We start from the raw sequence: 18,773 nt of genomic DNA on the forward strand, positions 1-18,773 counted from the left end.
CCTGGGCTTGCGTCATCCTACCAAATGTCCTGGCTTGAGACAATTCCCACCTCTTTAACCTGTGATTATCGCTCTCTCCAGTCACTCCATCTGGACTTGTAAAGACTTAATTACCCGCAAAGACTCGCATTCAAAGTATTATCTTGCATTATTGACTTTGTCTACATCTGTGTTTGTGTAACGTATCTCTTCATTCACCTGAGGAAGGAGCAGTGCTCTGAAACCCAGTCATTTGAAACAAACCTGTTGGATTTTAACCTGGTGTTGTAAGACTTCTTACTGTGCTCACCCCAGTGTAATGCCAGCATCTCCACATCATGGCCAATGTAATATAAGGCATAAAATACCTGAGAGGGTGCAGGAGCAGAGGGACCTACATGTACAATGATCATTGAAGATGGAATTGTAGAATTTACAGTGCAGAAGGAGGCCACTCAGCCCATTAAGTCTGCACCAACCCCTGAAAAGAGCACCCTACAGAACCCCACACCTCCACCCTATCCCTGTACTCCCACCATTTTTGGACGCTAAGGGTAATTTAGCACAGCCAATCCACCTAACTTGCACATCTTTGGACTGTGGGAGGAAACCCACACATACGCACAGGGAACAGGCAGATTCCGCACAGACAGTGACCCAAGCTGGGAATTGAACCTGGGACCCTGGAGCTGTGAAGCAATTGCGCTAACCATTATGCTACCGTGCTGCCCAGAGCAGTTTATAAAATTTATATTATTCTGGGCTTTATTAATAGGACATTGAGCCCAAGAGCAAGAAGGTTTTCCTGAATTTATCCAAGACACTAGTTAGAACTCAGTTGGGTAATTGTGCACAGTTCTGGGAACCACTCTATAGGAAGGATGTGAACGCATTGGAGAGAATGCAGAAGAGGTTTACAAACATTGGTCCAGGGAGAAGAAATGTAATTAATGTGAATTAATTGGAAATTTGGACCTGTTGTCTTTGGAGAGAAGGGGAAGATGGAGATTTGATAGAAATGTTCAAAATCAAGAGGGGGCTGGACAGGGTAGAGAGGGAAAAATGGTTCCAGCTCATAAAAAGATCAAGAACGAGAGGGAACAGTTTTAAAGTGATTCCCTGGTGCATTCTCCATGACAATGTCTAGACCAATCAGAGCCATATTACCATCTGATCAGGCCCCTTTTCTCATGCAGTATAAATTGTTGCTCTCTTTGAAATTTGGCATTCTTGTATCTGTCCGGGTAGATCTGAGTATTTTCAAATTGATAAAAAACTTGGAGCAGTGGAAGTCCAAAGTGAAGATTGAGAAGGACGCCACCAGGAATGGAGAATTTTAGCCCTGATGAGAGATTGGATAATCTTGGGATGTTTTTTTGGAACAGATATGATTATGGGAGATTTATTTAGGAGTTGTAGGCATAGGAACAGATTCAACCAGTTAATGCCAAGATTGAATTGATGTGTTGAAATTACAATGAATCTAGGTGGAGTTGATAGGAAGGAGCTGCTTCCCTGAGCACAGAAGTGAAATACCAGTGATTATGGTTTTAACTATTTAATTAATTGCACAGAGGGGAGCGGAGGAGACTTTTCTTCGACACAGAGGGGGGCTGGATATATAAGAATGAGAGAGAGTGAAAAACTCTGATCACATTTAAGAATACCAGGGGAAATATTTAAAGTGTCAAAGTCACAAAGCAGTAGAGTGAGAACTGCATCATGGGATAAGGCTGGATAGCGCGTTTAAACACAGCACACACTGAAAGGCCTCCTCCTGTGACCTAATCATCTTTGATTTAAGGAAACACACGATCCTCTCCGGAGACCTTCCTGCTTGCTATAGATGAATGAAATTCATTCCTTATTTCCCTCAAGCCCAAAGAACACCTCACCCTTTCTCTCCACTAATTCTCTCTCTTTGCTCCTTTCTCTCCACATATTCAGTGGAAGGTTCGATGTTTTTGTGGGTCAGCCGTTTCTTTTCAAACACAACCTCATTGTATCAATTCCAAAGCTCACAGTAATGATCGCGTGATTGGATCTGTCTGGCTCCTTTATAATAAAAAACGTAAATGCTGGAAATTCTCAACAACTCTGGCAGCCTCTGTGGAGAAGGAAATAAAATTAATCAGTGATTGGATCAGACGGGCTCTTGTGCAGAAACAATTGGTACATTAGTTCATTGCTTGTAAAAAACAAGTTTCTTTACAGAGGTTTCCTTTCTATAAGTTGAACTGATTTCCTATATTGAAGCTGATTGATCTCAAATTGGGGGGTTTAAACTAATTCAGGGCGGTTTAAACTAATTCAGCAGGGGCATGGGAACCTGGATTGTAGTTTTGGGGTACGGGAGATTGAGAGTATAGCGGTCAGGAGCACAGATTTGACTTCGCAGGAGGGTGCCAGTGTTCAGGTAGGTGGTTTGAAGTGTGTCTACTTCAATGCCAGGAGTATACGAAATAAGGTAGGGGAACTGGCAGCATGGGTTGGTACCTGGGACTTCGATGTTGTGGCCATTTCAGAGACATGGATAGAGCAGGGACAGGAATGGTTGTTGCAGGTTCCGGGGTTTAGGTGTTTTAGTAAGCTCAGAGAAGGGGGCAAAAGAGGGGGAGGTGTGGCGCTGCTAGTCAAGGACAGTATTACGGTGGCGGAAAGGATGCTAGATGGGGACTCTTCTTCCGAGGTAGTATGGGCTGAGGTTAGAAACAGGAAAGGAGAGGTCACCCTGTTGGGAGTTTTCTATAGGCCACCTAATAGTTCTAGGGATGTAGAGGAAAGGATGGCGAAGATGATTCTGGAAAAGAGCGAAAGTAACAGGGTAGTTGTTATGGGAGACTTTAACTTTCCAAATATTGACTGGAAAAGATATAGTTCGAGTACATTAGATGGGTCGTTCTTTGTACAATGTGTGCAGGAGGGTTTCCTGACACAATATGTTGACAGGCCAACAAGAGGCGAGGCCACATTGGATTTGGTTTTGGGTAATGAACCAGGCCAGGTGTTAGATCTGGAGGTAGGTGAGCACTTTGGAAACAGTGACCACAATTCGGTGACCTTTACGTTAGTGATGGAAAGGGATAAGTATACCCCGCAGGGCAAGAGTTATAGCTGGGGGAAGGGCAATTATGATGCCATTAGACATGACTTAGGATGTGTTGGTTGGAGAAGTAGGCTGCAAGGGTTGGGCATACTGGATATGTGGAGCTTGTTCAAGGAACAGCTATTGCATGTTCTTGATAAGTACGTACCAGTCAGGCAGGGAGGAAGGGGTCGAGCGAGGGAACCGTGGTTTACCAAAGAAGTGGAATCTCTTGTTAAGAGGAAGAAGGAGGCCTATGTGAAGATGAGGCGTGAAGTTTCAGTTGGGGCGCTTGATAGTTACAAGGAAGCGAGGAAGGATCTAAAGAGAGAGCTGAGACGAGCAAGGAGGGGACATGAGAAGTCTTTGGCAGGTAGGATCAAGGAAAACCCAAAAGCTTTCTATAGGTATGTCAGGAATAAAAGAATGACTAGGGTAAGAGTAGGGCCAGTCAAGGACAGTGGTGGGAAGTTGTGTGTGGAGGCTGAGGAGATAAGCGAGATACTAAATGAATACTTTTCGTCAGTATTCACTCAAGAAAAAGATAATATTGTAGAGGAGAATGCTGAGACCCAGGCTATTAGAATAGATGGCATTGAGGTGCGTAGGGAAGAAGTGTTGGCAATTCTGGACAAGGTGAAAATAGATAAGTCCCCGGGGCCGGATGGGATTTATCCTAGGATTCTCTGGGAAGCCAGGGAAGAGATTGCTGAGCCTTTGGCTTTGATTTTTAGGTCATCGTTGGCTACAGGAATAGTGCCAGAGGACTGGAGGATAGCAAATGTGGTCCCTTTGTTCAAGAAGGGGAGTAGAGATAACCCCGGTAACTATAGGCCGGTGAGCCTAACGTCTGTGGTGGGTAAAGTCTTGGAGAGGATTATAAAAGATACGATTTATAATCACCTAGATAGGAATAATATGATTAGGGACAGTCAGCATGGTTTTGTGAAGGGTAGGTCATGCCTCACAAACCTTATCGAGTTCTTTGAGAAGGTGACTGAACAGGTAGACGAGGGTAGAGCAGTTGATGTGGTGTATATGGATTTCAGTAAAGCGTTTGATAAGGTTCCCCACGGTCGGCTATTGCAGAAAATACGGAGGCTGGGGATTGAGGGTGATTTAGAGATGTGGATCAGAAATTGGCTAGTTGAAAGAAGACAGAGAGTGGTAGTTGATGGGAAATGTTCAGAATGGAGTTCAGTTACGAGTGGCGTACCACAAGGATCTGTTCTGGGGCCGTTGCTGTTTGTCATTTTTATAAATGACCTAGAGGAGGGCGCAGAAGGATGGGTGAGTAAATTTGCAGACAACACTAAAGTCGGTGGAGTTGTAGACAGTGCGGAAGGATGTTGCAGGTTACAGAGGGACATAGATAAGCTGCAGAGCTGGGCTGAGAGGTGGCAAATGGAGTTTAATGTGGAGAAGTGTGAGGTGATTCACTTTGGAAAGAATAACAGAAATGCGGAATATTTGGCTAATGGTAAAATTCTTGGTAGTGTGGATGAGCAGAGGGATCTCGGTGTCCATGTACATAGATCCCTGAAAGTTGCCACCCAGGTTGATAGGGTTGTGAAGAAGGCCTATGGTGTGTTGGCCTTTATTGGTAGAGGGATTGAGTTCCGGAGCCATGAGGTCATGTTGCAGTTGTACAAAACTCTAGTACGGCCGCATTTGGAGTATTGCGTACAGTTCTGGTCGCCTCATTATAGGAAGGACGTGGAAGCTTTGGAACGGGTGCAGAGGAGATTTACCAGGATGTTGCCTGGTATGGAGGGAAAATCTTATGAGGAAAGGCTGATGGACTTGAGGTTGTTTTCGTTAGAGAGAAGAAGGTTAAGAGGTGACTTAATAGAGGCATACAAAATTATCAGAGGGTTAGATAGGGTGGACAGCGAGAGTCTTCTCCCGCGGATGGAGGTGGCTAGCACGAGGGGACATAGCCTTAAATTGAGGGGTAATAGATATAGGACAGAGGTCAGAGGTGGGTTTTTTACGCAAAGAGTGGTGAGGCCGTGGAATGCCCTACCTGCAACAGTAGTGAACTCGCCAACATTGGGGGCATTTAAAAGTTTATTGGATAAGCATATGGATGATAAGGGCATAGTGTAGGTTAGATGGCCTTTAGATTTTTTCCATGTCGGTGCAACATCGAGGGCCGAAGGGCCTGTACTGCGCTGTATCGTTCTATGTTCTATGTTCTATGTTCTATGTGTATACTTCAGCAATGAAGATCCGACTTTGTCAAAACAATCTGTATTGAATCGTCTTCTGTAGGATTTGAAGCCACAAGAGAAATCAATGCATTTTCAAAAACCCTGGGCGGGATTCTCCCATCTGAAGGCAGAGTGCGGACGTCATCGTAGAAACTGGAGAGTTCAATGACGGCATCACCGGACCGCTAAGTGTACCTCTGCCCTACAGGAGGCCACCACAGCACTGGAGCGACCCACGCCGCTCCAGCTGCTGATGCCAGCGACAAATGGGTACCGCAGGTCTATGCCTGCACGCTGCAACCGATGCGAATGCACGCATGCGCACTGCGACAGGCGCAAACACGTGCATGCGCGGTAGCTTCCTTCTCTGTGCCAGCCCCGACGCAACAAGGCAGAGGGCGTTGTGGATGGCAGAGGACGTTGTGGATGGCTCATAGTCAGTCACCTTGCGCACTGGCGCATGTGCCGGGGGACAGGGCATCTGGGGGCTAGTTGAGCTTCCCAGGATGATATACTATATCGTAATTATAGGTGGAGAGTTCGATCCTCCACCTCAAGATCTTATTGTTGGTCGGTGACGAGGGTAAACCTCCTACCAGCGAGGTAGTGCCTCCAGTGCTGTACGGCTTCCACGATGGCTTGGACCTCCTTCTCGACTGAGGAGTGCCGAATTTCGGAGGTGGTGAGGGTGCACAAAGAAAACGCTACCGGTCTGCCTGCTTGATTGAGGGTAGCGGCAAGAGCGACCTCTGATGCGTCGCTCTCAACCTGGAAGGGGACGGACTCGTCCACCTCGCGCATTGCGGCTTTGGCGATGTCCGCCTTGATGCAGCTGAAGGCCTGGCGGGTCTCAGTTGCCAGTGGGAAGATGGTGGCCTTGATTAGAGGATGGGCTTTGTCCACATAGTTGGGGACCCACTGGGCATAATATGAAAAGAACCTGAGGCACCTCTTCAGGGCCTTGGGGCAGTGGGGGAAGTGAAGTTGCAGGAGGGGGCTCATATGGTCAGGGTCGGGTCCTAGAACCCCGGTTTCCACGACATAGCCAAAGATGGCTAGTCTGGTTGTGTGGAAAACGTATTTCTCCTTGTTGTACATGAGGTTTAGGGTTTGGGCGGTTTGGAGAAATCTGTGGAGGTTGGCATCGTGGTCCTGCTGATCGTGGCCGCAGATGGTGACATTATCCAAGTACGTAAATGTGGCCCGCAGCCCGTACTGATCAACCATTCGGTCCATTGTTCTTTGGAACACCAAAGGGGACCCGGAGGAAGTGGAAAAGGCGGCCGTCTGCCTCAAAAGCTGTGTAGTGGCGGTCCTCCGGGCGGATTGGGAGCTGGTGGTATGCAGACTTCAGATCCACCGTGGAGAACACCGGTAGTGTGCGATCTGGTTTACCATGTCTGCAATCCGGGGAAGGGGATACGCATCGAGGTGCGTGTACCGGTTTATGGTCTGGCTGTAATCTGCAACCATCGGGTTCATTTCCGCGGTCTTGACGACAACCACCTGGGCTCTCCAGGGGCTATTGCTGGTCTCGATGACTCCCTTCCCCAACAGTCGCTGGACCTCGGCCTGATAAAAGTCCTGTCCTGTGAGCTATACCGACTGCTTCTGGTGGCGACTGGTTTTCAGTCAGCGGTGAGGTTTGTGAAGAATGGGGGAGGGTCGACTTTTAGGGTCGCGACGCTGCATATGGTGAGTGGGGGTAGGGGCCCCCCGAACTTTGGTTGCATTGGAAGTCTAATCCCAATAGGAGAGGAGCGCAGAGGTCTGGGAGCACATATAATTTAAAATCGTCACCCTGTATTGCTAAGGTTGCGGTAGTGCACCCTTGGATTTGCACCGAGTGTGACCCAGAGGTAAGGGAGATGGTTTGGTGCCGGGAAAATTGTGAGCGAGCAGCGTCTTACCATGTCCAGGTGAATGAAGCTCTCTGTGCTCCCGGAGTCGAAAAGGCAAGGCGTCGCGTGCCCGTTTACCCGGACGGTCATCATAGAGCTCCGGAGGTGCTTGGGTCGCGACTGGTCCAGGGTGACCGCGCTGAGTTGCGGGTAGCCGGTGTGGTTGGAGGTGGTGGGGCAGCTCCGCGATGGCTGCCCTTGTTGATCGTACACGTCGAGCGGCGTAGCAGATGGCTGCCAAGATGGTGGCCCCCGTTGGTTGAGCGTGGCAGGCAGTGAGGAAGATGGCGTCCAAGATGGCGGCCCCCATGGATCGCACGTGGCCGGCCGCGTGGGGGAGGATAGCCGGGATGAGTCGCATGTGCTGTGAGGGCATGAAGATGGCTGCCCCCACGGATAGCACGAGACTGATGACGCGTCTGCAGGGGGCGGAGTCGGCAGACACGCTGCCACACTGCGGGGTCTGCGGGCCTGTGAGTTGGAGTTCTTGGACCTGGCCAGGCAAACTTTGGCAAAATGTCCTTTTCTCCCGCAGCTGCTGCAGTTTGCGTTACGGGCAGGGCAATGCTGCCGTGGGTGTTGGGACTGGCCGCAGAAATAGCAGGGTGGACCTCCATGATGGGCGGGCGGCCGCATGGCACAGGCCTGGGGTAATCTTTGGTCGGGGGTCCACGAGGGAGTTGCGTGGTCAGCCGGGAACGTGTTAAGGCTCTGGAACGCTACTTCCAGAGAGGAGGCTAACTTTACCATCTGATCCAGGTCCAGGGCCCCATTTTTGAGTAGGCGCTGTCTCACATAGTTGGACCGGACTTCCGCCACGTAGACATCTCGGACGGCGAGTTCCATATGGTGAGTGAGCGTAATGGCCTAGTAGTTGCAGCTGCATGCAAGGACTTTGAGGGTGCGTAGGTAGTCTTCTAGCGATTCCCCGGGAGACGCTGGCGGCGAGTGGTGAGGATGTGTCACACGTAGACCTCGTTCACGGGCCGTACATAGAGGCGTTCGAGCAACGCGAGGGTGTCTGCGTAGGAGGAGGCCTCGTCGAGTTGAACAGAGATTCGATGGCTCACCCGTGCGTGGAAGAGGCTCAGCTTCTGTTCGTCAGTGATGGAAGGCGTGGAGAAGGCTGCGAGATAGGCCTTGAAGCAGCGGAGCCAGTACGAAAACATTTCTTTCACCTCCGCGGCCTGCGGATCGAGTTCCAGTCGGTCAGGTTTGAGGGCTGTTTCCATAGTTGCGTTTAAGCGACCATCAATTCTCTCGAGATATGAGTAGAAGTAAACTGTGGCTTTAATCAACTTAGAACAGTGCCTGCCTGCGACTGATCCAATACTAAGAACCGCCTGCAGGTCGACTGCTCTTCAAGGGGAGGAGCCATGGGCGGAGCCATACATGCCCCAACATGTTCCCCTATGGATAATGGTATCCCATAGGAGAAGCCCACAAGGGCAACAGCATAGCACAGATACAAATACAAGGGCAACAGCACAGATACAAATACACTGGTGGATTATTGGCATAGTACATTCACCACAATAATAAAACATGAAATGCTGGAAACTCTCAACAAATCTGGCAGCATCTGTGGAGAAATGAACTAAGTTAATGTGTGATTGGATCTGATGGGCTCGTGTACAGAAACAATTGGTACAGTTCATTGCTTGTAAAGAACAAATTTCTTCACAGAGGTGTCCTTGCTGTAAGTTGCGCTGGTTTTAGAAGACAGTTCCCTGACTGAAGCTAATTGATCTCTGTGTATACTTCAGCAATGAGGAGCAGACTTTTGTCAAAACAATCAGTATTGAATCGTCTTGTGTAGGATTTAAAGCCACAAGAGAAATCAATGCATTCTAATTACTGTCTTGAACTACAAATACATATAATCATGAAACACTCTATCACTACTTTCTATTATCACTAAATGTCTCCTCTCCTTGTGGCTTCCATCAATTCCTGAAATCTTCAAAAACCCTATCTTTACTTATGCACAGAATCTGAACTCTCACACTCATCCTGCTTGATTGTTAATTTCATATCTGGCTTAATCTTTGAGTCAAGCATATGCATAGAATCCCTACAATGCAGAAGGAGGCCATTTAGCCCATCGCGTCTGCACCGACCTCTCAAGTGAGCACGCTATTCATTCACACTTCTCACCGATTTCCATACCCCAACCTGCACATCAAGGGACAATTTATCATGACCAATCCACCTAACCTGCATATCTTTGGACTATGGGAGGAAACCGGAGCACCCGGAGGAAGCCCACGCTGTGACGGAAAGAACGTACAAATCCCACTCAGACAGTGAAGCAAGCCAAAACTGAACCCGGGTCCTTGGCACTGTGAGGACCACTGTGCCACCGTGCCACCCTCCGACGCGATCAACCTGGTAAGGTTCGGCCCTTGTTTTGCTTACAAGTCTGCTGTCAGGCAATTTATCAAATGTCTTTCGCAAATACTTGTGCACCACATAATTACCCTCCACAATACTCTCAGCATAACATCAAAACCGGAACCAAGCTATTTAAACAGGGGACGGGATTCTCCAATGCCACGGCAGTGTGTCCACGCCATCGTAAACGACATCGCGTTTTACGACGGCGTGAACGGGCCGCTCCCACGACTAATTCTGGCCCCTCCGGGGGGCCAGCACGGTGCTGGAGCGGTTTGCGCTGTTCCAGCTGCCGATTCCGCCGTGAACTGTGTGCCGCGGGATCTGCGCATGCGCAGTGACACCAGTGCCAATGCACGTATGCTCAGTAGTCTCCTTCAACGTGTGGGCCCTGACGCAACATGGCGCAGGAATACAGGGGCCAGAGCGCAGGAAAGGAGGCCCCCCGCCACAAAGGCCTGCCCGCCGATCGGTGGGCCCCAATCGCGGGCCAGGACACATCGGAAGCCACCCCAGGGTACGACCCCACCCCCCTTCCCCCCCCCCCCCCCCCCACCCAAAGGCCGCCACCCAACCCTTACACGCCGAGATCCCACCAGCCCAGAGCAGGTTAGAATGGCGCCGGCGCTACTCGGCTCTTTTCTTACGGCCGCTCGGCCCATTCGAGTCAGAGAATCAGTGGGCCGGCCACGCAGAGTGGCCCACGGCCGGTGCCGCACCAACCACGCAGGCGCCAATGGCGAGCGGAGAATCGCGTCCCGGCGTTGGAGAATCCCGCCCTCGGTTTCCAATGGAACAAATCCATGATGATTTTCCTTAGCATACCTGTATTTGCCCAAGTGAATGTTAATTTTGTACCGTATTGTTATTTCTAGAAAATTCCTCAGTATCATCCCGCCTAAAATAAATGATTAAGGAGGTTCATCTGAACCAATGGCCAATGTACAAGAGACAATCACATCCTGTTACATCATTGTTGGGAGCTTTGTAATTGATAGAATATAGCTGTGAATGAAAAGAGATGGCTGGTCACAAAATGCCTTCAAATTTGGCAGTGATTACAGACAGGAACTTATGTTTTGTCCCATAATGACCCAATTGGTCTAGAGACAAAGGTCAGAAGCTACAGCAGGGTCAATGGCCCAGCCCCAGTGGCCTAATGAATAAGGCACTGGCCTCCTAAGCCAGGAATTGTGGGTTCAAGTCCCATTGTGGGTAGAGTAGTTTTAAAAGCCACCTTGTGCAGCACTAGCAGTGATTACTCTCCACATGAGCAATTAATCAGGCTCTTTCTATGCACAAACCTGTTCTCTCACATCTTCATCAGCCCAATGCGATGCTTTTTTTTTCCTAAACTGTGTGTCATCCCCACATTCAGGCAGTAATGTCACCTGCACTTTCCAGCCAAATACTGTCACTTTAATTCCTGTCCTCAGTTCGCCAACACCTTAGGCACAGTTGCTGAGATGTCAACAGCCAATTACAGCACACGTATGATTCACGTAATCACACTCTGGAATGAAGTACATGCACACTCTTCTCCCAAACTGGAAGATGCTGCCTGCTCCGTCTCCTGAAATCCTTTTGAGCTCCTGACACTCTGATTCAACTTCACAAGGATACAGACCTGTTGGTGGAATGGGCATGGAATTGTGGAGAAGTGTGAGGTGATGCATTTTGGGAAGAAGAACATGGAAAGACAATATAAAATAAGGAGTAAATTCTTAAGTGGGTACAGGAACAGAGGGACCTGGGTGTATATGTACCTGGATCGTTGAAGGTGGCAGGGCATGTGGAGAGAGCAGTTCATAAAGCTTATATTATTCTGTCTTTCTCAATAGTGACACAGAGTACAAGAGAAAGGGGATTATGCTGAATTCATACAGATCTCAGCTGGAGTATTGTGCACAGTTTTGAGCACCACACTAGAGGAATGATGTGAACACAATGGAGAGAGTGCAGAAGAGGTTTACAAGAATGGTTCCAGGGGTGGGAAATTTAAGTCATGTGAATAGAATGAAAAAGTTGGATTTGTTCTCCGTGGAGAGAAGAAGGCTAAGAGGAGATTTGATAGAAATGTTCAAAAGTATAAGGAGGTTGGACAGAGTAGATAGGGAGAATCTGTTCCTACTCATAAAAAGGTCAAGAACGAGAGGGCACATTTATAAAGTGATTCCCTGAGGTATTCTCCATGGCAATGCTTTGACCAATCAGAGCCAAGTTGCCATCCAATCAGCTCCCTTTCCTCATGCAGTTTAAATTGTTGCTCCCTACGAAATTTTGCCAAGAACAATTGATATGTTAAAATTATGAGGAGCCAAGATGGAATGGAAAGGAAGGATCTGCTTTGCCGAGCAGAGAAGTTAAATACCAGCGGATATCAATTTAATTATTTCATTAATTGGACAGAGGGGATCAGAGGAGAATTGAATTCCACCCAGAGGGGTGCAGGGATCTTAAATTTTTTGAGCGTGTTAGAAACTTTAATCACATTTAAGAATACCAGGGGAAATATTTGAAGTGTCAAAGCCACAGAGCAGTGGAACAGTAGCTGGATCAGGGGATTAGGCTGATTGGTCAGGTTGCACTCCATCTTTTGAGATGACGTCTCCCCAAAATTTTAGTTTTTGAATGCCAAATAGACACTTTTCTTTATTTAGTTTGAGTCCATAGGAGTCAATTCTGGTGAGAACTTTGAGTAGTCTCTCACAATGTTCTTCCTGTGTGTTGGACCATATGATGCCAGCGTCCACATACATAGAACACAGAACAGAACAGCACAGAACTGGCCCTTCGGCCCTTGATGTTGTGCTGAAAATTGTCCGAAACCAAGATCAAGCTATCCCACTCCCTGTCATTCTGGTGTGCTCCATGTGCCTATCCAATAATCGCTTGAAAGTTCCTAAAGTGTCCAACTCCATGATCACAGCAGGCAGCCCATTCCACACCCTAACAACTCTCTGAGTAAAGAACCTACCTCGGACATCCCTCCTATATCTCCCACTCTGAATCTTATAGTTATGCCCCCTTGTAACAGCTACATCAACCCGAGGAAATAGTCTCTGAACATCCACTCTATCTGTCCCCCTCATCATCTTATAAGCCTCTATTAAGTCGCCTCTCATCCTCCTCCACTCCAAAGAGAAAAGCCCTAGCTCCCTCAACCTTTCCTCATAAGACTTATCCTCCAAACCAGGCAGCATCCTGGTAAATCTCCTTTGCATCCTTTCCAATGCTTCCACATCCTTCCCATAATGAGGTGACCAGAACTGCACACAATACTCCAAATTAATGTATAGTTGCAGCATAACCCCGCGGCTCTTAAACTCAAGCCCCCTTTTAATAAACGCTAACACACTATAAGCCTTCTTCACGGCTCTATCCACTTGAGTGGCAACCTTCAGAGATCTGTGGCCATGAACCCCAAGATCTCTCTGTTCCTCCACATTCCTCAGAACCCTGACGTTGACCATGTAATCCGCATTCAAATTTTATCTCCCAAAATGAATCCCCATCGCACTTACCAGGGTTAAACTTCATCTGCCATTTCTCGGCCCAGCTCTGCATCCAATCAATGTCTCTTTGCAGCCTACAACAGCCCTCCACCTCATCCACTACTCCACCAATCTTTACTGACCCACCCTTTAGCCCCCTCCTCCAAGTCATTGATAAAAATCACAAATAGCAGAGGACCCAGCACTGATCCCTGTGGTACACCGCTGGTAACTGGTCTCCAGCCTGAACAATTTCCATGCACCACCACCCTCTGTCTGCTATGTGACAGCCAGTTACTTATCCAATTGGCCAAATTTCCCTCTATCCCACACCTCCTTACTTTCTTCATACGCCAACCATGGGAAACCTTATCGAATGCCTTACTGAAATCCATGTATACAACATCAACTGCTCTACCTTCATCTACACACTTAGTTACCTCCTCAAAGAATTCAATCAAATTTGTGAGGCAAGACTTACCCTTCACCGTGTTGACTATCCCGGATTAAGCTGCATCTTTCCAAATGGTCATAAATCCTCATAAATGACAAACCGTCACCCTTGGTCTGCAACTGCCCTTGTCGTCGTAAATATATCAGAATGGTTACCGCTCCCCCCCCCCCCCTCCCCCCACTAGCTATCATCCCCTAGCAGGAATGATAGGTCTGTCTGACCCAGCCCTTTCTTATCTGCAGTCAGTCCCGCACACTCACCTGTGTCCCTTGAAGTAAGACAATGCCGGCTTTCATATCTTTCATGTGGGCAAAGACTCTGGATCTTTTCACTGGGCCATTAAGTCCCCTGATGTTCCAGGTGACTATCCTGATGGGGTTTTCTCCCCCTCCCCCCACTTTTCCCTGCAGGATCAACCATAATTACCTTGTGGACGAGCCCCTCACTCTGGGGTCTCCCTTTGTTAGGGGGCCATCCAGAATGGCTGTGGTCACTGTTCTCACAATGAGGCCGGGACCCTGAACTCTGGGGTTTCCCTCTGTCCAGGGGCCACCCAACATGGCTGCTTACGGTGCCATCCTGTTCCACGTTTCCAAGATTAACCTACTGATGCCAGTCCAGAGATTTCCCCCTCCCCCCCCCCCATGGTTTTGTTTCCCCTCCAATGCGTCTCGCTGCTCCCCTTACATCCCCCATATCCCCCCTCTTCTGTCTATCCCTCTACCTTCCCCACTCCGACGCTGTGTTCCACCCCCTCCCCCACCAGACGCTCTCTCCGCAGCAGGAGATGTGTTGCGGCCCCTCTCTTACTAATATTTCCTGGCGCTAGCTTTGCCGCTAGTGTGGTGCCCCCCCCCCCCACCCCACCCCCCTTGCCACGGTTGATCTGACTCCCTTCTGATGTGCCTACTATCTGCTCCCTCTCCTGTGCTCTGCTGCCCTCGCCACTTCTTTCCTATGAGCTTGTTCCCCTGTTCAAAGCGAGGCGATGCAGTCCTGCACAGAACTGTCCATTTATTTCCTTCACCTCCTCTGTGCCTTCCTCACCACTGCCTCATTTGCTGCCGGTCCAAACCGTTTTTAGGAACAAATTTGTCCACCTCTGTCGAGGCAGTAAATTATGTTCTTTGCCCTGATATGTTACCCAGAGACTGGCTTGGAATAAGATCCTGAATCTGACCTTGTTCCTAAACAGGGCCTGGTTAAATTGCATGGTTATATTCAGCCCTGCGCTTTGCCTGGTCTGCCCCAATGTCCCAGTCGACTCTGATTTTATGTCCCTACCAGTTGCACACCTTCGTCTGTCGTGAACAGCAAAGGATCCTTTCCCGGTCCTGAATTCTGTGCACCTTTTCTATTATCGCTCTCAGCTGCTCACTGCTTGGAGCAACCAATGAGCCTTATCCACCTCCGGCGATTGGGGAAGCTGTCCCTCCCAACTAGGTTGCCCAGCATTTGGGTGTAACTGGTTGCCTTCGTTCCCCTACGGCAGGCCCACTATTCGAATGCTCTGCCACATTGCCAGATTCTGCTGGTCCTTGACATTCCCTTCTAGGCTCCCCTGGGTCACCAACCTATTTATCTCAGCCTTCAGGGAGACAATTCGGTCACCCTGGTCCATCGATGCCTTTTCCAGCTCCTGTATTGTGCTCCCCTGGGCTTCTCGCCTTTCCCATGCCGTTGAGTGCTGTCTGCATGGTGGCTAGCGACTCCGCCACTTGACTGCAGGCTTTATCTCGGCCTTGATCGCTTTTTGTCCTTCATCGCTTTTAGTTCCCTGGTTAGGGATGTCTTCCATCCATCTCCTGGTGGGTGGGGTTTGGGGGAGGGGGGAGTGCTTGCTTTCCGTTTTGCCATCTCTCTCTCTTGGGGGTGGCCGAGGACCACTCGCCTCATGGTCTGCTGACCCGCTTGCTCGCCGCTCCTGCCTCTTGCCACAATTTCTGGTGTCCCTGCGGCCTCTCGAGCTGCTGCTTCTTGGCATTTTTGTCGCCCGTGTTATTGTTGAGGGTAAGGGATGTTAAAGTCTGATTTTGCGGCTAATTCTGGCCAAAAGTACCTACTCTGTTGTCTTATGGAGGAGAGCCACCTTAAGACCATAAGACCATAAGACATAGGAGTGGAAGTAAGGCCATTCGGCCCATCGAGTCCACTCCACCATTCAATCATGGTTGATTTCAACTCCATTTACCCGCTCTCTCCCCATAGCCCTTAATTCCTCGAGAAATCAAGAATTTATCAATTTCTGTCTTAAAGACACTCAATGTCCCGGCCTCCACCGCCCTCTGTGGCAATGAATTCCACAGACCTACCACTCTCTGGCTGAAGAAATTTCTCCTCATCTCTGTTCTAAAGTGACTCCCTTTTACTCTAAGGCTGTGCCCCCGCGTCCTAGTCTCCCCTGCTAATGGAAACAACTTCCCTACGTCCATCCTATCCAAGCCATTCATTATCTTGTACGTTTCTATTAGATCTCCCCTCAACCTCCTAAACTCCAATGAATATAATCCCACGATCCTCAGACGTTCATCGTATGTTAGGCCTACCATTCCTGGGATCATCCGTGTGAATCTCCGCTGGACCCGCTCCAGTGCCAGTATGTCCTTCCTGAGGTATGGGGCCCAAAATTGCTCACAGTATTCTAAATGGGGCCTAACTAGTGCTTTATAAAGCCTCAGAAGTACATCCCTGCTTTTATATTCCAAGCCTCTTGAGATAAATGACAACATTACATTTGCTTTCTTAATTACGGACTCAACCTGCAAGTTTACCTTTAGAGAATCCTGGACTAGGACTCCCAAGTCCCTTTGCACTTTAGCATTATGAATTTTGTCACCGTTTAGAAAATAGTCCATGCCTCTATTCTTTTTTCCAAAGTGCAAGACCTCGCACTTGCCCACGTTGAATTTCATCAGCCACTTCTTGGACCATTCTCCTAAACTGTCTAAATCTTTCTGCAGCCTCCCCACCTCCTCAATACTACCTGCCCCTCCACCTATCTTTGTATCATTGGCAAACTTGGCCAGAATGCCCCCAGTCCCATCATCTAGATCGTTAATATATAAAGAGAACAGCTGTGGCCCCAACACTGAACCCTGCGGGACACCACTTGTCACCGGTTGCCATTCCGAAAAAGAACCTTTTATCCCAACTCTCTGCCTTCTGTCTGACAGCCAATCGTCAATCCATGTTAGTACCTTGCCTCGAATGCCATGGGCCCTTATTTTACTCAGCAGTCTCCCGTGAGGCACCTTGTCAAAGGCCTTTTGGAAGTCAAGATAGATAACATCCATTGGCTCTCCTTGGTCTAACCTATTTGTTATCTCTTCAAAGAACTCTAACAGGTTTGTCAGGCACGACCTCCCCTTACTAAATCCATGCTGACTTGTCCTAATCCGACCCTGCACTTCCAAGAATTTAGAAATCTCATCCTTAACGATGGATTCTAGAATTTTGCCAACAACCGAGGTTAGGCTAATTGGCCTATAATTTTCCATCTTTTTTCTTGTTCCCTTCTTGAACAGGGGGGTTACAACAGCGATTTTCCAATCCTCTGGGACTTTCCCTGATTCCAGTGACTTTTGAAAGATCATAACTAACGCCTCCACTATTTCTTCAGCTATCTCCTTTAGAACTCTAGGATGTAGCCCATCTGGGCCCGGAGATTTATCAATTTTCAGACCTTTTAGTTTCTCTAGCACCTTCTCCTTTGTGATGGCAACCATATTCAACTCTGCCCCCTGACTTTCCTGAATTGTTGGGATATTACTCATGTCTTCTACTGTGAAGACTGACGCAAAGTACTTATTAAGTTCCTCAGCTATTTCCTTGTCTCCCATCACTAGATTACCAGCGTCATTTTGGAGCGGCCCAACGTCTACTTTTGCCTCCCGTTTGTTTTTAATGTATTTAAAGAAACTTTTACTATCATTCCTAATGTTACTGGCTAGCCTACCTTCAGATTTGATCCTCTCCTTCCTTATTTCTCTCTTTGTTATCCTCTGTTTGTTTTTGTAGCCTTCCCAATCTTCTGAATTCCCACTACTCTTTGCCACATTATAGGCTCTCTCTTTTGCCTTGATGCATTCCCTGACTTCCTTTGTCAGCCATGGCTGCCTAATCCTCCCTCTGATAACCTTTCTTTTCTTTGGGATGAACCTCTGCACTGTGTCCTCAATTACTCCCAGAAACTCCTGCCATTGCTGTTCTACTGTCTTTCCCACTAGGCTCTGCTTCCAGTCGATTTTCGTCAGTTCCTCCCTCATGCGCCTGTAATTACCTTTATTTAACTGTAAAACCTTTACATCTGATTCTACCTTCTTTCTTTCAAATTGCAGACTGAATTCTACCATATTATGATCACTGCTTCCTAAGTGTTCCCTTACTTTAAGGTCTTTTATCAATTCTGGCTCATTACATAACACTAAGACAAGAATAGCCTGTTCCCTCGTGGGCTCCATCACAAGCTGTTCCAAAAAGCCATCCTGTAAACATTCAATGAATTCCCTTTCTTTGGGTCCACTGGCAACATTATTTACCCAGTCCACCTGCATATTGAAGTCCCCCATGATCACTGTGACCTTGCCTTTCTGACATGCCCTTTCTATTTCGTGGTGCATTTTGTGCCCCTGGTCCTGACCACTGTCAGGAGGCCTGTACAGAACTCCCATTATGGTTTTTTTGCCTTTGTGGTTCCTCAACTCTACCCACACAGACTCCACATCGTCTGACCCTATGTAGTTTAGTGCTATTGATTTAATATCATTTCTAATTAACAAGGCAACCCCGCCCCCTCTACCCACCTCTCTGTCTTTTCGATAGGTTGTAAATCCCTGGATGTTTAACTGCCAGTCCTGAACCCCCTGCAACCACGTCTCTGTGATGCCTACCACATCATACCTGCCAGTCACAATCTGGGCCACAAGCTCATCTACCTTGTTCCGTACACTGCGGGCATTTAAATATAGCACCTTTAATTCCCTATTGACTGTCCCTTTTTGTTTTCTTAGTGTGGTGGACCTTGGTTTACTGAGCCTTTCCATACACTGTGTCATATTTTGTGAGATGGGGACTATCGTAACCTCTCCTGAGCTCTGTCTTTTCGTGATTTTTTGTAATCCTAAGGAGCTACACTTCCCACTGCTCCCTTCACCTCTTGGTTCCCTGACTTTCCCTTCCCCCCCAATCTCTAGTTTAAAGTCCTGATGTGTGACGACTCAGCACATTCCCATCACCGGAGTGTCAAAATACCTT

This window comes from Scyliorhinus canicula, chromosome 7, assembly GCF_902713615.1.
Source record: "Scyliorhinus canicula chromosome 7, sScyCan1.1, whole genome shotgun sequence".
In the NCBI taxonomy this organism is placed as follows: domain Eukaryota; kingdom Metazoa; phylum Chordata; class Chondrichthyes; order Carcharhiniformes; family Scyliorhinidae; genus Scyliorhinus; species Scyliorhinus canicula.